This window comes from Dendropsophus ebraccatus, chromosome 1, assembly GCF_027789765.1.
Source record: "Dendropsophus ebraccatus isolate aDenEbr1 chromosome 1, aDenEbr1.pat, whole genome shotgun sequence".
NCBI lineage: Eukaryota > Metazoa > Chordata > Amphibia > Anura > Hylidae > Dendropsophus > Dendropsophus ebraccatus.
This window is the reverse complement of record NC_091454.1, coordinates 218,311,734-218,329,654: the sequence shown is the minus strand read 5'-3', so window position 1 is coordinate 218,329,654 and position 17,921 is coordinate 218,311,734. Positions and strand designations below refer to the sequence as shown.

The window sequence follows — 17,921 nt, the reverse complement described above, 5'->3', positions numbered from 1 at the left end:
AAGCCACCAGCTGCTTGATTGCATCCACTAGGCTTTCAACTTCACCTAAAAGTAAGTAAACCTTTGTGAATGTCCTTTTTGATTGGACAGTGTCTGAGTGTTAAGATCATTACCAATCTCTAGATATAGGTGGAGAAGCATCCTAAATCTGGACTTGCAGACTTGTCTAACTGTTCGGCAACTTTCTCCTAACCTGATCGCTCGGCATTTGAGTGCCGGTGGCTAGAGAAGTTGAATGCCCGCTTGGAAGTCCTGGTAAACATGGATACAGCCATAGGCCATAGGTTTTCCTGGCAGACCTAGGGTAGCATCCAACTTCTACAGCCGCTCAGAGTCAAATGCCGATGGACTCACCATGAACTCATTCTCTATCCACTGATCATGGGGGTCTAATCCCCTCTCTGATTGAATGGAGAAGTGGTTGGTTGGACATACATACTACGGCCCCATTCCCCCGTATGTGCCATATGGTGTTGACCAAGAACCATACGTAGAGATAGATCAGTCTAAGTAGGTGTTTTGTTTTTGTTTTTTTTTAATAGTGACTTAAATGCTCCTTGATCTGATATTGTTATTGGGTGTAGGGGGTTCTCACCCTGAAGCACTTTTTATTCTCATTACTGCCATAGCGAGGTCTGTCTAAACAGTAGAAGCTTCAAGAAGTGATTGTTTCCATACTGAACGCCCTTTGTTTTAACTATATGTTATTACCTCTGATTGTCATGTTTTATTGCACTCTCTGTACTATGTGCTCTGCTCACTCTGGGAACGGCTCACTCGCCGGATCATTAACATGAAGCAGACGGGGGTCGCTGTGGTTTTTGTTTTTTTATTTTTTGGAGGGGTGAGTACAAGATCTTATTATGTCACCTTTATATTCCATAGCTGATGATTAACCAAACTTTTGCCAGTTCTAAAGGATTTTGTGTTGTTCCCCACCTGACCAGTTGGTGTTATGGAGTGAGATCCTGCTCCCTATACTTATCTATAATAGTTCTGTGGATTTGTGGTCGGTGAAGGATAGAAATCAGAGGGTGCTGGGTAATGGAGTGTATTCTGAGTAGAGACTGGTTACAGGTTGTGGCCACAAGGGTCTGTTATGGGTCCTGTTCTTTTTACTATGTTTGTCAGGAAATACTAAAAGGGCAGAGAGATGGTTCAAGTGGTCTTTTTCTGCCGACAATCCTCTATGTCTAGGGAATCAGGGGTGTGTGGGGGGAGGCAATCAGGTGTGTGTGGGGAGAGGGAATCAGGTGTGTGGGGGGAGGGATGTTGATATTAATGGAGGGTGGGGAAGCAAAATAAAAGACGGAAAGCTCTCAAACCCTCCCCCAATGCTGGTGGCACCATGGACCACTCGTCATTCAATGTAGCCTAGTATTGAGGTGTTTTAGGCCACCCAGAGTCCCACTGAGATCAGACTTGAGATTCTAAGTCGAATATTTGTAAGGCCTCATAAAGCATTGGTCTTGCTGCACTGAAAAGTGGGTAAGTAGAAAAGTCTTCCATTTATTGAAGAATTTCCTGGCATGTTTCTCGGTATTGCTCTCAACCTCAAGCCTGTCGGCAGCCAGGAACAGCTTAATGTCTACCATCACCTCTGGCACAGCAGGATTTAACCAAACGTGTAATAAGACTCTTAGCTATAGGCAATATTACATGAAACAGTGCTGGCATAGACTTGAGCCCTGAGGAGTCTACAATCGATCCATCAATTGATTGGAAAACCAAAAGCAGGGGCCCCAAAGAGAGTTTGATATTTAGTGTTCCACAATATATGTTTTTACTTCCTGCCAAAATGTCTGGGAGCGGGGTCAAATCCATATGCCATGCCAGAGATCAGTTGCATGTTCCTTGCACTTAGGGCAATAGAGTATCCTATGCGGACATCTCAGAGATGCGGTGGGTTAAATCCATATTAGGCGTGGTGCAAGGTTTTTCGACATACCTCACAAATCAGATCTAAGATCTGACCTTGTCCCAGCCCTCCGACCTCTTTTCTCCTGGGTCAACATCTCCCAACCACTCCAACCATTTGGTAAAAATGGCCTGTTTGTGGAACTTTAGAAAATCATCATTTAAAGCCTTGTATGAGTCCGACAGAGTAACCCTACTTAGTTCCATGTCCAAGGAATGTTCGAAATAGTTTGAGGAAAGCTCCTTAGTAAGGTTAGCCAGCCGCCGAAAGACGTTACTTGGTTCATAGCCATAAACCAAGTCATCTACCCAAATTTTTCCCTCAGTTCAGAGATTGTGAGCCACCTTTGGTCCCCACTGTGGATTAACTTTTCAGTGGTGATGACTCCCTTCCCCCACCAGGTCTTGAAGAGAGCATTGTCTCTTCTCGGGACATTTCAGGATGGCCCAACAACGATAACCTCTTAAAAATCAGATGTAAAAGACCAAAGGTATTGCGTAAAGCCTCCCGCGCCGATACCATCTCAAGGATAATTAAGGGGCGGTTGAGGGAAGGTGGAAGTGAGGGCATTCTCGTGTGTAAGCAGGTCGGAAGAGCCCATCAGGCTGCCAATTGCCTCCTTAATGATAAATTTGAATAATTAATTGTTCCATACAGCCAATCAAGAACATGGCACAGGAGACAGGCAAGGTTGCATCCCCTAATATTGGGAAAATCGGTCCCTCCGTCAAACTTAGTCAACATAAGTTTTTGAAGAGACAAATGTAGTTTGTGGGCAAATGGATAAATGGGCAAATGAAACCAACCCTTAAGTTTCATTTTATCAAAAAGAGAGGGATAATTTAACTGGTATAAGGAATGTGGGTCAGCATCTATTTTGTGACATATGGCTTCACAGCCCCCAAAAGTCTCATTAAAGCCCAAACGGCTGCCGGAAGTTTCTTCCCGAGCCCCAAAATTTCACTCTGTTGGGTGGATCCTGTGTCCTGAAAATTGGCTGAATTGGATGATGGTCCTAAGAATTTTACCCAGGTGGGCCTTGGGATTGGACATGAAAAATAACACGTCATACGAAAATAGTGCAAGCTTGGTCAATATTTTCCCGACTTGTATGCCTTGATAGAAAGCAGACTGACTTATTAATATGGCTAAGAGTTCAAGGGTTGAATAAAAAAGAAGGGCAGACACAATGGGCACCCTTGCCTTATGCCCCTGTGCAAGGTAAAGCTAGCTGACAGTTTTAGGGGAAGTGTAATCAGAATAAAGACCCCCTAGAAACGTCCTAAACGACCATAACTCCTAAGCGAATGGGCACCATCCCGAGCCAGTCCCATCTGACGTTGTTGAATGCCTTTTCAGCATCAAATGCAAGCAGGATTAAGAAATCGTCTGGCTTGGGATGGTGTCGAACCCTATCAAGGATGGTAAGCACCTTTCTGACGTTATAAACCATGGATCTTCCCTACCTGAGCTATGCCGATCAAGTCAAGAAGCAGACTTAACATTCTGGCTATCATGGGGTCAAGTGAGAATGCATAGCATCACCACTTAACCCCTTGGGTGCCAAACTGAACCACTCAGTTTATAACCACCAACCACCAACTGACCAGAAGATCAACAGAGCTCAGTCTGGCCCCAAGGAGGTTAAATGTGGATGCAATGTGTCCTCTCTTAACCCCATGGGGACCAGACTGTTCAGACTACCTGCACTGAGCAGATTGAGCTGGGAGAGAGAACTAAATAACTATGAACGGCAGTTCTCCATGACAAAGCACCTCCTGTTCTTTCCTGCATAAGGAGGAAAGTAGGAAAAACAGCCTCAGAATGCCTAGCAACATTTTTATTTCTGTCTTTTAGTCCAAAAAAAATAAAATAAATAATTTTGTTCAGTTTATGTCACATATTTCCCTGCGTTTTATTATTACATTTTCTAATGTATAATGTTCTCAGATTGTTCTCAGGTTCTTAACCATAGATTCTGTGGAGAATTATAAACCTCCGGCCCCTAGAAAACACAATCCTCCTATGACCTCCCCCCAAACCACAACTGTCTCTTCAAGGACCACTAACCCCAATTTCCAAAATTTATTAAAACTGATTGACTGGCCGGGACCACAGATTCCTGTCACTCGCTATAATTTCTCCACCAGTCCTACACATTGTAATTACTATCTGCTGAATCCACGGAAAGTCTACAGAACTGGGGAGAAACTGGAAGTGATCATCACCGCTCGGAACCACAATGGTCAACCAAAGCAATATGGTGGAGACTTCTTTCAGGCCAAACTACACTCAAAGGCACTGAAAGCCGGAGTGACCGGACATGTGATGGACTATAGAAATGGCAGCTACTAGGTCACGTTCCTTCTTCCATGGGCCGGAGAAGCCCAAGTCCAGATCAGGCTCATTCACTCCAGTGAAGCTGTTGATGTCCTGAAGAGGAAACGAGAAGATTCTCCAGGAAAGGTAAAAGAAAAGCATCTTACATAGACAGTAAGATGTAAGGTGTAAGAGACTGTAATTCCTGCCCCAGCTCCTACAGATGCCAAATTATCTTCTTAACTCCTTACGCAGGAGAATTCAGAGCTGAGCTTTTCAACCATGTGAAAAATATACCTGCTGTAATACTGCCCCCTCATGTACAACAGCATAACTGCTATAACATTAATATGTACAAGCATTAAATGTTCCCTATGTGCAATTACTACCGCAATGTTGCTAGCTATGTGCAAGAATATAACTAATACTGCTCAAATGTACAACTTCTAAAAAACTTCTCCTATATACAAGAATATAACTACTATAATACTGCTCCTATATACAAGAATATAACTACTATAATACTGCTCCTATATACAGGAATATAACTACTATAATACTGCTCCTATATACAAGAATATAACTACTATAATACTGCTCCTATATACAGGAATATAACTACTATGATACTGCTCCTATATACAGGAATATAACTACTATAATACTGCCCCTATATACAGTAATATAACTACTATAATACTGCCCCCTATATACAGGAATATAACTACTATAATACTGCCCCTATATACAAGAATATAACTACTATAATACTGCTCCTATATACAAGAATATAGCTACTATAATACTGCTCCTATATACAGGAATATAACTACTATAATACTGCTGTTATATACAAGAATATACCTAATTTAATACTGACCCTATATACAAGAATATAACTACTATAATACTGCTCCTACGTGCAAGAATATAACTACTATAATACTGCCCCTTATATACAAGAATATAACTACTATAATACCGCCCCTATATACAGGAATATAACTACTATAATACTGCTCCTATATACAGGAATATAACTACTATAATATACGACATGGAGAGAAGGGAGCGGCTGCACATCCCACCTATGGCTGATACTAATGCTGCTCGGCTAATTTTAAAAACCAACGCCAGGATGTCGGTATATAATTTGATCAAACCATATTACCCCGTGTACCACGTCCAGATCTCCTGGTTCACAGGGGTCCCTACGCTAACTCCACACTGTGTCGGTCAGCGACCGCCTACCCCGCAAAGTGTGCACGTGCAGGGAAGGGAGGCCATGGAATGTCCCTGCAACCCCAATGTCACAGGACCAGACCCGAAGTGCCCCCCCCCCAAGCCCAGCAGGCACCACCGGCGGAGAAGGCTGCCCCCAAACAACACAAGTGTGGATGTGGTCTTGTACTCACCATTACTGCTGCATGTAGAATGGGAAAGATAGGAGGTACTAACATGTGAGCACAGGTGTATCCTAGTAATTTGGGACCCATGTGAACCAGGACACTGGCACGTGGTACATGGGGCAATATGGTTTGATAAAAATGTATACCAACATCCTGTTGTTGGTTTTTAAATATAGCCAAGTGGCATTAGTGTCAGCCATAGGTGGGATGTGCAACATTCCTTTCTCTCCATGTCGTATGACTACTATAATGCTGCTCCTATATACAGGAATATAACTACTATAATTCAGGGTCAAGAAACAGAGTCTCGCACTCACCGGACTGAAGCTGCAAGTGGTTTATTTCCGATACATCAGAATCAGCATGGCAGGGAGATGGGAGATTGCAAAGCAGGTGTGTTGAGCAGGAGCAACAAATGTTTCACGCCTTCAGTGGCGCTTCGTCGGGCTAGGAACGCTCCTAGCCCAACGAAGCGCCACTGAAGGCGTGAAACATTTGTTGCTCCTGCTCAACACACCTGCTTTGCCATCTCCCCTCTCCCTGCCATGCTGATTCTGATGTATCGGAAATAAACCACTTGCAGCTTCAGTCCGGTGAGTGCGAGACTCTGTTTCTTGACCCTGAATTATATACCCTGCTTTATCTGCCTCTGCACCGCCGGTCCGTGGTTCGGATACAGTTTGTTTGCTCTAGACTCTAGTCCCGGGCTTCCTATTTCGGGTGTACCTTACAGTTAGTGCCGGCCGGAACTCTCACCACGCCAATAACTACTATAATACTGCTCCTATATACAGGAATATACCTACTATAATACGGCTCCTATATACAAGAATATAACTACTATAATACTGCTCCTATATACAAGAATATAACTACTATAATACTGCTCCTATATACAAGAATATAACTACTATAATACTGCTGCTATATACAAGAATGTAACTACTATAATACTGCTCCTATATACAAGAATATAACTACTATAATACTGCCCCTATATACAAGAATATAACTACTATAATACTGCTCCTATATACAAGAATATAACTACTATAATACTGCCCCGTATATACAAGAATATAACTACTATAATACTGCTCCTATATACAAGAATATAACTACTATAATACTGCTCCTATATACAGGAATATAACTACTATAATGCGGTTCAGGGAAGAAACAGAGTGCTGCACCTCACACCTATGGCTGATACTAGTGCCGCTAGGCTAAATAAAAAACACATCAGAATTTTGTGTATGAATTGATCAAGCCATACTGCCCCATGTACCTCGTGCCGGTATCTGATACACATGGGTCCCTACACTAAGTCCACACCGTGCCAGTCAGTGGCCACCAACCCCGCAGGCGTGCACAGTCAGGGAACGGGGGCCATGGGACGGCCCTGCGACCCCCATGCCACAGGATCAGACCCAAAAGCACCACACCAGAACCCGGCCAGCACCGCCGGCGGAGAAGGTCGCCCCCAAGCAGCACAAGTCTGGATGAGGTGTTGCACTCACCATAGCTGCAGAAAACAGAATGGGAAAAAACAGGAGGGATTAAAACTATGTGCACTCAGGTGTCTCCTGCTAATTGCGGTCATGTGGGTCTCACCAGGAGGAGTGCAATACACGGAGAAAAGAGAGAAACAAAATCCGGTTCAGGGAAGAAACAGAGTGCTGCACCTCACACCTATGTCGCTGACCGACACGGTGTGGAGTTAGCGTAGGGACCCGTGTGGACCAGAGGACCTGCGCGGTGGTACACGGGGCAATATGGCTTGATCAATTCATATACAGACACTCTGGTGTTGATTTTTAATATAGGCCTAGCGGCATTAGTATCAGCCATAGATGGGATGTGCAGCGGTTCCATTCTCTCCAGTTCGTGTGTATAACTACTATAATACTGCCCCCTATATACAAGAATATAACTACTATAATACTGCTCCTATATACAGGAATATAACTACTATAATACTGCTCCTATATACAAGAATATAACTACTATAATACTGCTCCTATATACAAGAATATAACTACTATAATACTGCTCCTATATACAAGACTATAGCTACTATAATACTGCTCCTATATACAAGAATATAACTACTATAATACTGCTCCTATATACAAGACTATAGCTACTATAATACTGCTCCTATATACAAGAATATAACTACTATAATACTGCTCCTATATACAGGAATATAACTACTATAATACTGCTCCTATATACAGGAATATAACTACTATAATACCTCTTCAATGTACAATAAAATATCTTATTCTATGCTTCTCCTTTGCAGGTGTATTTTAATGGGTATTTCCAGTTTGATGGCAGCAATGCGGTGACGGAGTGTAACCTGGAGGTGTCAGGACAGGACGTGTGCACATATAAGGACCCTGTAAGTGGAGACATCTGGCAGTGCGTGCGACCACAGAAGATGCCGTGTAACTCCCTGGTCTATCACTCCATGGGTGGATACCGCAAGGTGACCAATCGGCATGAGGACACTTTACTGAGTGGGTGAGTGCAGGACACATATATGTCAGTATGTAAGGGTTTATTCCAGTGTATGTAAATGTGTGACTACCGTACATATTGATTCAGTGTTGGATGTTGCCGGTAAAATGCCGTAGTTTATTCATGCTTTTGATATTTATAATGTAACTGGTATGGCTGTGGGCAACAAAAGGTTAATACTGTGGGATCTTGCCAGAAGTGGGTGGAGCTTAGGTTGTCCTGTCTTTAGCAGAAGTTAGTGTTCAGTACAGGGCAGTACAACATGGCGTAACCTTCTCCCGCTAGGCTATCCTCTCAGCCTGACAGCAGCCTCTCTCCAAAGAGGTAGGGGATTATAAAGATAATAGTTAGATTTCTCCGGTTTACGCCACCTTCCCCATTGCTCCATTTTAGTGTCAGGAGGTGGCGTGGTTTCACAGTAGACACCTTTCTCCGTTGGTTTTTCATGTGCAACTTTTTAATATTTTTGGGAAACAATGAGGCTGCTTACCCTGTCATAGTTTTTTATTAGGCAAAAGCCTCGACGTACTGACCTGACTCATCCTCTAATTCTGCATTAAATTTGTTAAAAAATAGTTCACATACAAAATTACAGTGTGAGGCAGAGAACAATGCTATGTCATTTGCCTATCAGTTCATTGTATTTTACCAATCATTGTTTTCTTTCAGGTCCGTCACCAACAAGATTCTCCCTAACTCAGTAGCTCCAATCATTGTCATGTCTGATAACAGTTCAATAGGTAAGATCCTGTCATAGTATAGAAGTTATAATAACAGCTGTAACATCTTCCCCTTCTTCTCCCTACTATAATATTGCCTCCTATGTACAAGAATATAACTACTATAATGAACCAGAGGACCTGCACGTTGGTACACTGGGCTATTATGGCTTAATCAAATCATATACAGACACTCTGGTGTTGATTTTTAATATAGGCCGAGCGGCATTAGTATCAGCCATAGATGGGATGTGCAGCGGTTCCTTTCTCTCCAGTCCGTGATAACTACTATAATACTGGTCCCTATAAACAAGAATATAACTACTATAATACTGCCTCTATATACAAGAATATAACTACTATAATACTGCCCCTATATACAGGAATATAACTACTATAATACTGCTCCTATATACAAGAATATAACTATTATAATACTGACCCCTATATACAGGAATTTAACTACTATAATACTGCTTCTATAAACAAGAATATAACTACTATAATACTGCTCCTATATACAAGAATATAACTACTATAATACTGCCCCTATATACAGGAATTTAACTACTATAATACTGCTCCTATGTACAAGAATATAACTACTATAATACTGCCCCCTATATACAGGGATATAACTACTATAATACTGCTCCTATATACAAGAACATAACAACTATAATAGGGGGGTAGAGCAGCAAAGACATCAGCACTGCCGGCACAACAATCGGACCAGCCACTATCGTGGAGCCCGGGAAAAACACAGGTGGGAGGTTACTCCAATAAAGACATCTGCATGGCGGTGCACGGAGGAATAAACATATGGTATGCAGGTATGGAGAAATAAAGAAATGTCCAGCACTCACCAGTACTTGATAGCAGAACTTTATTCTGTCTTTAGTTCATGGAAGTGAAGCGGCAGGGAGGGGGGGAGGTGCGGAACATGCCTCTAATGGCGACGGCCGTTTCTGGCCTCTAGGGCCTGTCGTCTTGCTCTCGGCTAGACGACAGGCCCTAGAGGCCAGAAACGGCCGTCGCCATTAGAGGCATGTTCCGCACCTCCCCCCCTCCCTGCCGCTTCACTTCCATGAACTAAAGACAGAATAAAGTTCTGCTATCAAGTACTGGTGAGTGCTGGACATTTCTTTATTTCTCCATACCTGCATAACTACTATAATACTGCTCCTATATACAGGAATATAACTCCTATAATGTTGCTACTATATCCAGGGATATATCTACTATAATACTGCTCCTATATACAGGAATATATACTTAGCTGACGATGTCTCTTAATTTTTTTTTAAAATACTTTTTCCTAATAAATATATCAATCTATCAAAAGTTCAGATAAAGCTAAGATTTAAAAATTCCCTTTCTCCCCATCTCATCCCTTATCTCTCCTTTGTCTTGTAGGCCTCACCTCTAACCTCTCGGTCTGCAGGCCTGGCCAGGAGCCTCGGCGGCCCTCTGGGTTCTATTATAAAGATATCTGGACATCACTCACATGCTTAGGACGCCATTTCCCTCGACCTGTGGACGCTCTCACCTGCCTGAAAGGGAAAGACATCCACATGTTTGGAGACTCAACTCTTCGCCAGTGGTTAGAATATCTGGAGAGATTTATTCCCAGTAAGAAATTCTCTTGAGGTCAACAACATTCATTCCCTTCCCAATAAAATACATATTTATTACTATTGGTTAAAAGTTTCACCCAGAGTAAAAAAAACACCACTCACTTTCAGTCCGAATTTTAATAGTGTTGTTGATATAAAACCTGCGGAGTAACAGGCCCACATGGTGTTCTCCATATGGGATGGTAGCTGAATGCATTTACCTACTCAAATACACATTGAGTAAACTTGGCGTGAGCCTGGAGCCCATGGCGGTACCTGATGTTTGAAAATAAAATTAATTATTATAACTTATGCATTTTAGTAAAATAGATACCTTCTCTGAGGTATTTCACATGTTCCTGTTGGAAATTTCAAAATTTGGAGAGAAAAAAGCTTACTGCATTACAATCTTTGGCATTTTCCATGTTGTCAGGAACTTACTGCACAATGCTCCAGTACCACGTCTGTCTCCTCTAAAGTCCTGAATATGAGCGTTCTGACATCCCCATGATGACCAGTGTTAGGCCATGCAGTGCTGCCCTTCACTGGAGAGGAAGGCCAATCAGAGAGGTTGGATTCTGGCCAATCAGATTCTTTGCCAGCGGAGACCATGGTGGAAAGTGCTTATATATTTTACGAGTTTATATTTGCCAGTCATATGTATTCAGTAAGAGTATATATTTTTGTTTTAAAGGTCTCAAGAGGATAGACTTACATGTCAATTACAAATCAGGACCTCTGATAGCTGTAGATGCTGCCGCTGGTCTGGTTATGCGATGGCGTGGCCATGGACCTCCTTTGAGAACAGGCAAGACCATGATGGCTGACCTCCACTATGAAGCAGCTCACTTGGCTGGGATTGGTGGAGGACCTCACACTGTGATAGTGCTGACTCTATGGGCTCATTTTACCACCTACCCTGTGAGGGTTTACATAGAACGACTGGAAAGAGTCCGCCAGGCAATCTCATCTCTGCTTTTTCGAAGCCCTCAGACGACGGTGATCATCAAATCGGCCAACACAGGTTATAAGTCAGTATACGGCAGTGACTGGTTGTCCCTTCAGCTGGACACATTACTGAGGGCAGCCTTCAAGGGGTCAGGGGTCATAATCCTGGATGCCTAGGACATGACGTCCTGCCACTATCTTCCGGATAACATCCACCCAGGACCTCCAGTCGTCAAGAACAAGGTGGACCTGATGTTGTCTTATATATGTCCGCAGTGACAGACAATTATCTCATAGCTGAAAATACTGCAATCCTATGTTTAAGTAGGAGGAGTTATGTAAACGTGACAACATTTTAATGGGTATAAAACATGTCCACGGCATTGTGCAATTTATATACAGAATGAATGTATATAGAATAGAACTCTCTGTGATGTCTCCTACATTGGCGGCGGCCATTATTTCTGCTCGGCGTGAGACGATTTTCATCATAGAACAACACTGCAGCCCCCTGATCCCTCCTATCAGCCTTTGTTGTTGGAGGTGTTACAGTGTAGAGGACAGGTGTGTCTAGTGGTGGTGGTGTTACAGTGTACAGGACAGGTGTGTCTAGTGGCGGTGGTGTTACAGTGTACAGGACAGGTGTGTCTAGTGGCGGTGGTGTTACAGTGTACAGGGCAGGTGTGTCTAGTGGTGGTGGTGTTACAGTGTACAGGGCAGGTGTGTCTAGTGGTGGGGGTGTTACAGTGTACAGGACAGGTGTGTCTAGTGGTGGTGGTGTTACAGTGTACAGGGCAGGTGTGTCTAGTGGTGGTGGTGTTACAGTGTACAGGGCAGGTGTGTCTAGTGTTGGTGTTACAGTGTACAGGACAGGTGTGTCTAGTGGTGGTGGTGTTACAGTGTACAGGACAGGTGTGTCTAGTGTTGGTGTTACAGTGTACAGGACAGGTGTGTCTAGTGGTGGTGGTGTTACAGTGTAGAGGGCAGGTGTGTCTAGTGGTGGTGGTGTTACAGTGTACAGGACAGGTGTGTCTAGTGGTGGTGTTACAGTGTACAAGGCAGGTGTGTCTAGTGGTGGTGGTGTTACAGTGTGCAGGACAGGTGTGTCTAGTGGTGGTGGTGTTACAGTGTACAGGACAGGTGTGTCTAGTGGTGGTGGTGTTACAGTGTATAGGACAGGTGTGTCTAGTGGTGGTGGTGTTACAGTGTACAGGACAGGTGTGTCTAGTGGTGGTGGTGTTACAGTGTACAGGACAGGTGTGTCTAGTGGTGGTGGTGTTACAGTGTACAGGGCGGGTGTGTCTAGTGGTGGTGGTGTTACAGTGTACAGGACAGGTGTCTCTAGTGGTGATGGAGGTGTTACAGTGTACAGGACAGGTGTGTCTAGTGGTGGTGGAGGTGTTACAGTGTAGAGGACAGGTGTGTCTAGTGGAGGTGATGGTGGTGTTACAGTGTACAGGGAAGGTGTGTCTAGTGGTGGTGGTGTTACAGTGTACAGGGCAGGTGTGTCTAGTGGTGGTGGTGTTACAGTGTACAGGACAGGTGTGTCTAGTGGTGGTGGTGTTACAGTGTACAGGACAGGTGTGTCTAGTGGTGGTGGTGTTACAGTGTACAGGGCAGGTGTGTCTAGTGGTGGTGGAGGTGTTACAGTGTACAGGACAGGTGTGTCTAGTGGTGGTGGTGTTACAGTGTACAGGACAGGTGTGTCTAGTGGTGGTGGAGGTGTTACAGTGTAGAGGACAGGCGTGTCTAGTGGTGGTGCTCGCTTTGTCTAATAGGAACCTTAGTCGCCTCTTGAGTTTGCTCACTGCAGTGGAGGAAACCGATGATGAGTCCTCAGTGGGGGGTGGGGGGGGGGGGTTGATTATACCTTCTGCAAACTTTCTCAACTTCTCCAGTGCCCTGATAAACCATGAGACCTGACCAGTGCACTTTTCTATATCTTAACTGCATGAGTGTGCCCCCTGGTTGTATTCGGTGCTGCTCACTAAAGGCCCCATTACACCAAGCGATTATTGTCTGTATTTGGCCAATTATCGGCCATTACAGCCGATAATCGTGTTGGCTGATCCTTGTCCATCAACGTTTTGAAAAAAAAAAATAGAACTATAGTGACGGTCTGCTGGCCATCACCCTCCTATCTCCTAAGGGATCTTTAGATTATCCAGGGAACTACATTGAAGATAACGATCCCTGACGCAAATATGGGTCCACGCTAGGACCTGTGCTTTTTTTTGCGACACGGATGGTGGCCCCATTGAAATACATTGGTCCTATGATCTGTCCCCCACTGCACTATGGACATGTGAATAAGGTAAAGTAAGTAATGAATAACTGAAATTACATCTGGAGCAACAATCTCATGGTGGATCTTGACTTGACGTGAGGAGTAAACAAGGAAGTCAGACGGAGCAGCAATAAATCCATACATCAATGACTCCTCTCCACTGATAAGACTCCTGACATTGATCATAAGATCCCAACTTCTTACTGGAAGAATTAATTTTCTCTAGTCGCTGACTAAAGACTGTGTTCCCCTCCATGATGATCAAACTCTTGGTCCTCCTATCAAGTAAGTACGTCTTATAATAACGTATATACCCTTATATAATAACGTATATACCCTTAGTTTTCTTTTTTGCCTTTTTTTATTACTCATACTGTAGTATAAGAAGATGAACAATTTTATGGTAACTGCCATTGAGCGGCCGTTGAGAGATCCACATTCATATTATGTGTGTTCACTAAATAATGGTGACATATTAATGTGTGTTCACTAAATAATGGTTACCGCTCGGTTCTTACCCCATAAAACATTTCCTCTGTCTCCCTTACAATACGTCTCCATGATACACTGCTGTTGACGGATCTGTTTTTATGTTATATTTGTTTATTTAGCGGCTTGTAGTTAACAGAATGAGAGTTATTAGCCGCTTTTTGACGGATGAGGACTATGCTCACCAGTAGCCTCAGGACACTCATCATGGTGGTCACACGGGCAGTGTTACGGTGTATTACACGCTCACAGTTTCCACATATAGATGGAAGTTTGATTTTGTATCATAACACAATCTATCGCTATGCTCGACTCTCCATGACTTCTCCCCTCTTATGTTATTTTTAGTAATTAAAGTGACGGCAGCAAATGTGACTCCCCCATGTAAGTACCTCCTCCTTCTAATGTATATCACTTCACTTTTGTATATTTTGTATTCTATTCTATTTAACCTTAACTAATCTCTGTAACTCTGATAACCTGATGTCTGCGTTATTATTTATGAACTGTAATAAACCCTTGCTGGGAATCTCAACCTAGTCTGATTCTGTTATTATAAGGTCGTTCACTATGGGAGCCATGTAATACCGCATCTCTCCTGTAGTGGCCTCTGTAGAGATAAAGGAGTCCAAAAGGAGCCATGCAATACTGCATCTCTCCTGTAGTGGTCTCTGTAGAGATAAAGGAGTCCAAAAGGAGCCATGCAATACCACATCTCTCCTGTAGTGGCCTCTGTAGAGATAAAGGAGTCCAAATGGAGCCATGCAATACCGCATCTCTCCTGTAGTGGCCTCTGTAGAGATAAAGGAGTCCAAAAGGAGCCATGCAATACTGCATCTCTCCTGTAGTGGTCTCTGTAGAGATAAAGGAGTCCAAAAGGAGCCATGCAATACCACATCTCTCCTGTAGTGGCCTCTGTAGAGATAAAGGAGTCCAAAAGGAGCCATGCAATACTGCATCTCTCCTGTAGTGGCCTCTGTAGAGATAAAGGAGTCCAAATGGAGCCCTGCAATACCGCATCTCTCCTGTAGTGGCCTCTGTAGAGATAAAGGAGTCCAAAAGGAGCCCTGCAATACCGCATCTCTCCTGTAGTGGCCTCTGTAGAGATAAAGGAGTCCAAATGGAGCCCTGCAATACCGCATCTCTCCTGTAGTGGCCTCTGTAGAGATAAAGGAGTCCAAAAGGAGCCATGCAATACCGCATCTCTCCTGTAGTGGCCTCTGTAGAGATAAAGGAGTCCAAAAGGAGCCATGCAATACCGCATCTCTCCTGTAGTGGCCTCTGTAAAGATAAAGGAGTCCAAATGGAGCCCTGCAATACCGCATCTCTCCTGTAGTGGCCTCTGTAGAGATAAAGGAGTCCAAAAGGAGCCATGCAATACCGCATCTCTCCTGTAGTGGCCACTGGAGGGATAATAGAGTCCAAATGAAGCCAATTCAGAGATGAGCGAACCGGGTTCGGGTTCGAGTCGATCCGAACCCGAACGATTGGTATTTGATTAGAGGGGGGCTGCAGAACTTGGATAAAGCTCTAAGGTTGTCTGGAAAACATAGATACAGCCAATGACTATATCCATGTTTTCCACATAGCCTTAGGGCTTTATCCAAGTTCAGCAGCCACCGCTAATCAAATGCCGAAAGTTTGGGTTCGGATGGACTCGAGCATGCTCCAGGTTCGCTCATCTCTAGAAGTCATGCAATACCGCATTTCTCCTGTAGTGGCCTCTGTAGATATAATCGAGTAAAAAAGGAGCTTCCCCCAATGATGTCCACATGGGTCTACCCTCATAGTTTTATTTTCCACCATTGAGGTTATTCCACCATGGTTTGATTGATGGGAGTCCAATCTATGAACCACATCATGAGGATCACTTCATTGTCTACCTAGTAGAAACTACAACATGGACCTACTTACTTGAAAAAAATATTGCACATCCAGATACTCCATCTGGTTGTTGTGTCTGTAAAGAATAGCAGAGAAGGATCTGCTTGTGTCTTGGGATCGATGGGTCTTGCAATGGTTGGACTCTATATCGGACAATTATGGCCTATCTTGGAGATCTTGGGGTCAGTGGGTTTCTAAAACAGGAAATGGTATATCCCGTCGTTGGGGATGGTAGAAAGTGTTGTGGTGACCCGAAGCCTAAGACCTAGCAATTAACACAGCTGAAGATTAGAATACCCTTACGAAATGTGGGGGTCTACCCAATATTCTGCATAACATTTTTTGGCCTAGCAGAGGATACATGGTCCTATAGAAACAATAAGTCAACCTGAACCTATACCATTGTTGGTCTTGGATTCCTTGGCTCCACCAGAGGAGATGATTTTGAAGTGACATGGACATGTCCACCATGAATTCCACTGTAATCTTTGCTATCATTGAATAAGAGAATGTATCACCATTAAGAGCTATTAGAGTATTTGTGATCCTGTAAATGATTGGCTTCAGATGGGGTTGTCTTCTGCTGGATCTTCAGGATCCTGAGTCTGAGCCTAAGCCCACCTTTGGTTCCTCTTGTACTCCGGTAAACCAGTCGAGACCTACTGTATATCCAGAATTCAACAAAAAACCTCTGCACAGAGTCCATATTATATGTGAATGTTAAGCACTAGACATTGAAGTCCAGTAGACTATCCATTAACATGACCGCCCTGTATCAATGTCTTCTATGTACTTTTCATTCCCTTTTTGAGGTCCTGGTGTTGAATTTATTCTTGTCTTGCCTCTGTTTTTAGTGAAATGTCTGAATGGTGGGGTCTCAGATGGATTAAAATGTCTTTGTCCGGCCTTTACCTTGGGAGCTCAGTGTCAAACCATCAGAGAGAGCATTGACATAGGTAAGATTCTTTATTCCATGCCAATAGTTGTGTTATTCAATGGTGATAGTTATAATTCAATGCCGATAGTTGTTACTCCATTCCGAAAGTGATTTTATTGCATGACAATAGTTGTGCTATCACGTTAATAGCTGTGTCATCTCAAGCCAATAGTTGTGTTATTCCTTGCTGATAGTTGTTATTCCATGCTGATAGTGAAGTTCGTGCATGACAATAGTTGTGTTATCACGTTAATAGTTGTGTTATCTCAAGCCGATATTGTTATTCCACACTGATAATTGTTATTCCATGCCGATAGTGAAGTTATTGCATGACAATAGTTGTGCTATCACGTTAATAGTTGTGTTATCTCAAGCCAATAGTATTATTCTGTGCTGACAGTTGTGTTATTCCATGCCGATAGTTGTGTTATCACATACTAATAGTTGTGTCACCCCAAGCTGATAGTTGTGCTACCACATGGCAATAGCTGTGTTATTCCATTATGTTACTCCATGCTATAAATTGTGTTACTCCATGCTATTAGCTGTGTTACTCCATGCTATTAGTTATGTTACTCCATGCAGGTAGTTGTGTCATTCGTTACTGTTAGTTGTATTACTCTATGCCAAAGTCCTGCCTTACCATATCACTATGTTTCTGTTTAGGACGCGATCTTGAAGCCAAGATGGAAGCCGGGTTTACCGTCACTTACGTAATCAATAACGCAGAAGCTTTCGCTATTTTGTATGATGAGATGGTAAGTCGCCCACCTGGTAAACTATATGATGGGGATTTGGAGTAGGAATCCATCCTCTAAGCTTCTCTCTTTTTTCCTTCTTTACTCTACAGATGAGCAATGTACTCCGGG

General features: G+C 43.2%; 1 long non-coding RNA gene and 1 pseudogene across 1 annotated transcript; both read left to right on the top strand.

Moving 5' to 3' along the window:
* Positions 1–1,507: 1,507 nt before the first annotated feature.
* On the top strand, positions 1,508–13,978 carry LOC138769883 (NXPE family member 3-like; annotated as a pseudogene).
* Positions 13,979–14,370: 392 nt separating this feature from the next.
* On the top strand, positions 14,371–17,804 carry LOC138800791 (uncharacterized). The gene is made up of 3 exons (XR_011364527.1): positions 14,371–14,615; positions 16,970–17,071; positions 17,719–17,804. It is a non-coding gene; the product is annotated as an uncharacterized lncRNA (long non-coding RNA).
* Positions 17,805–17,921: the final 117 nt, after the last annotated feature.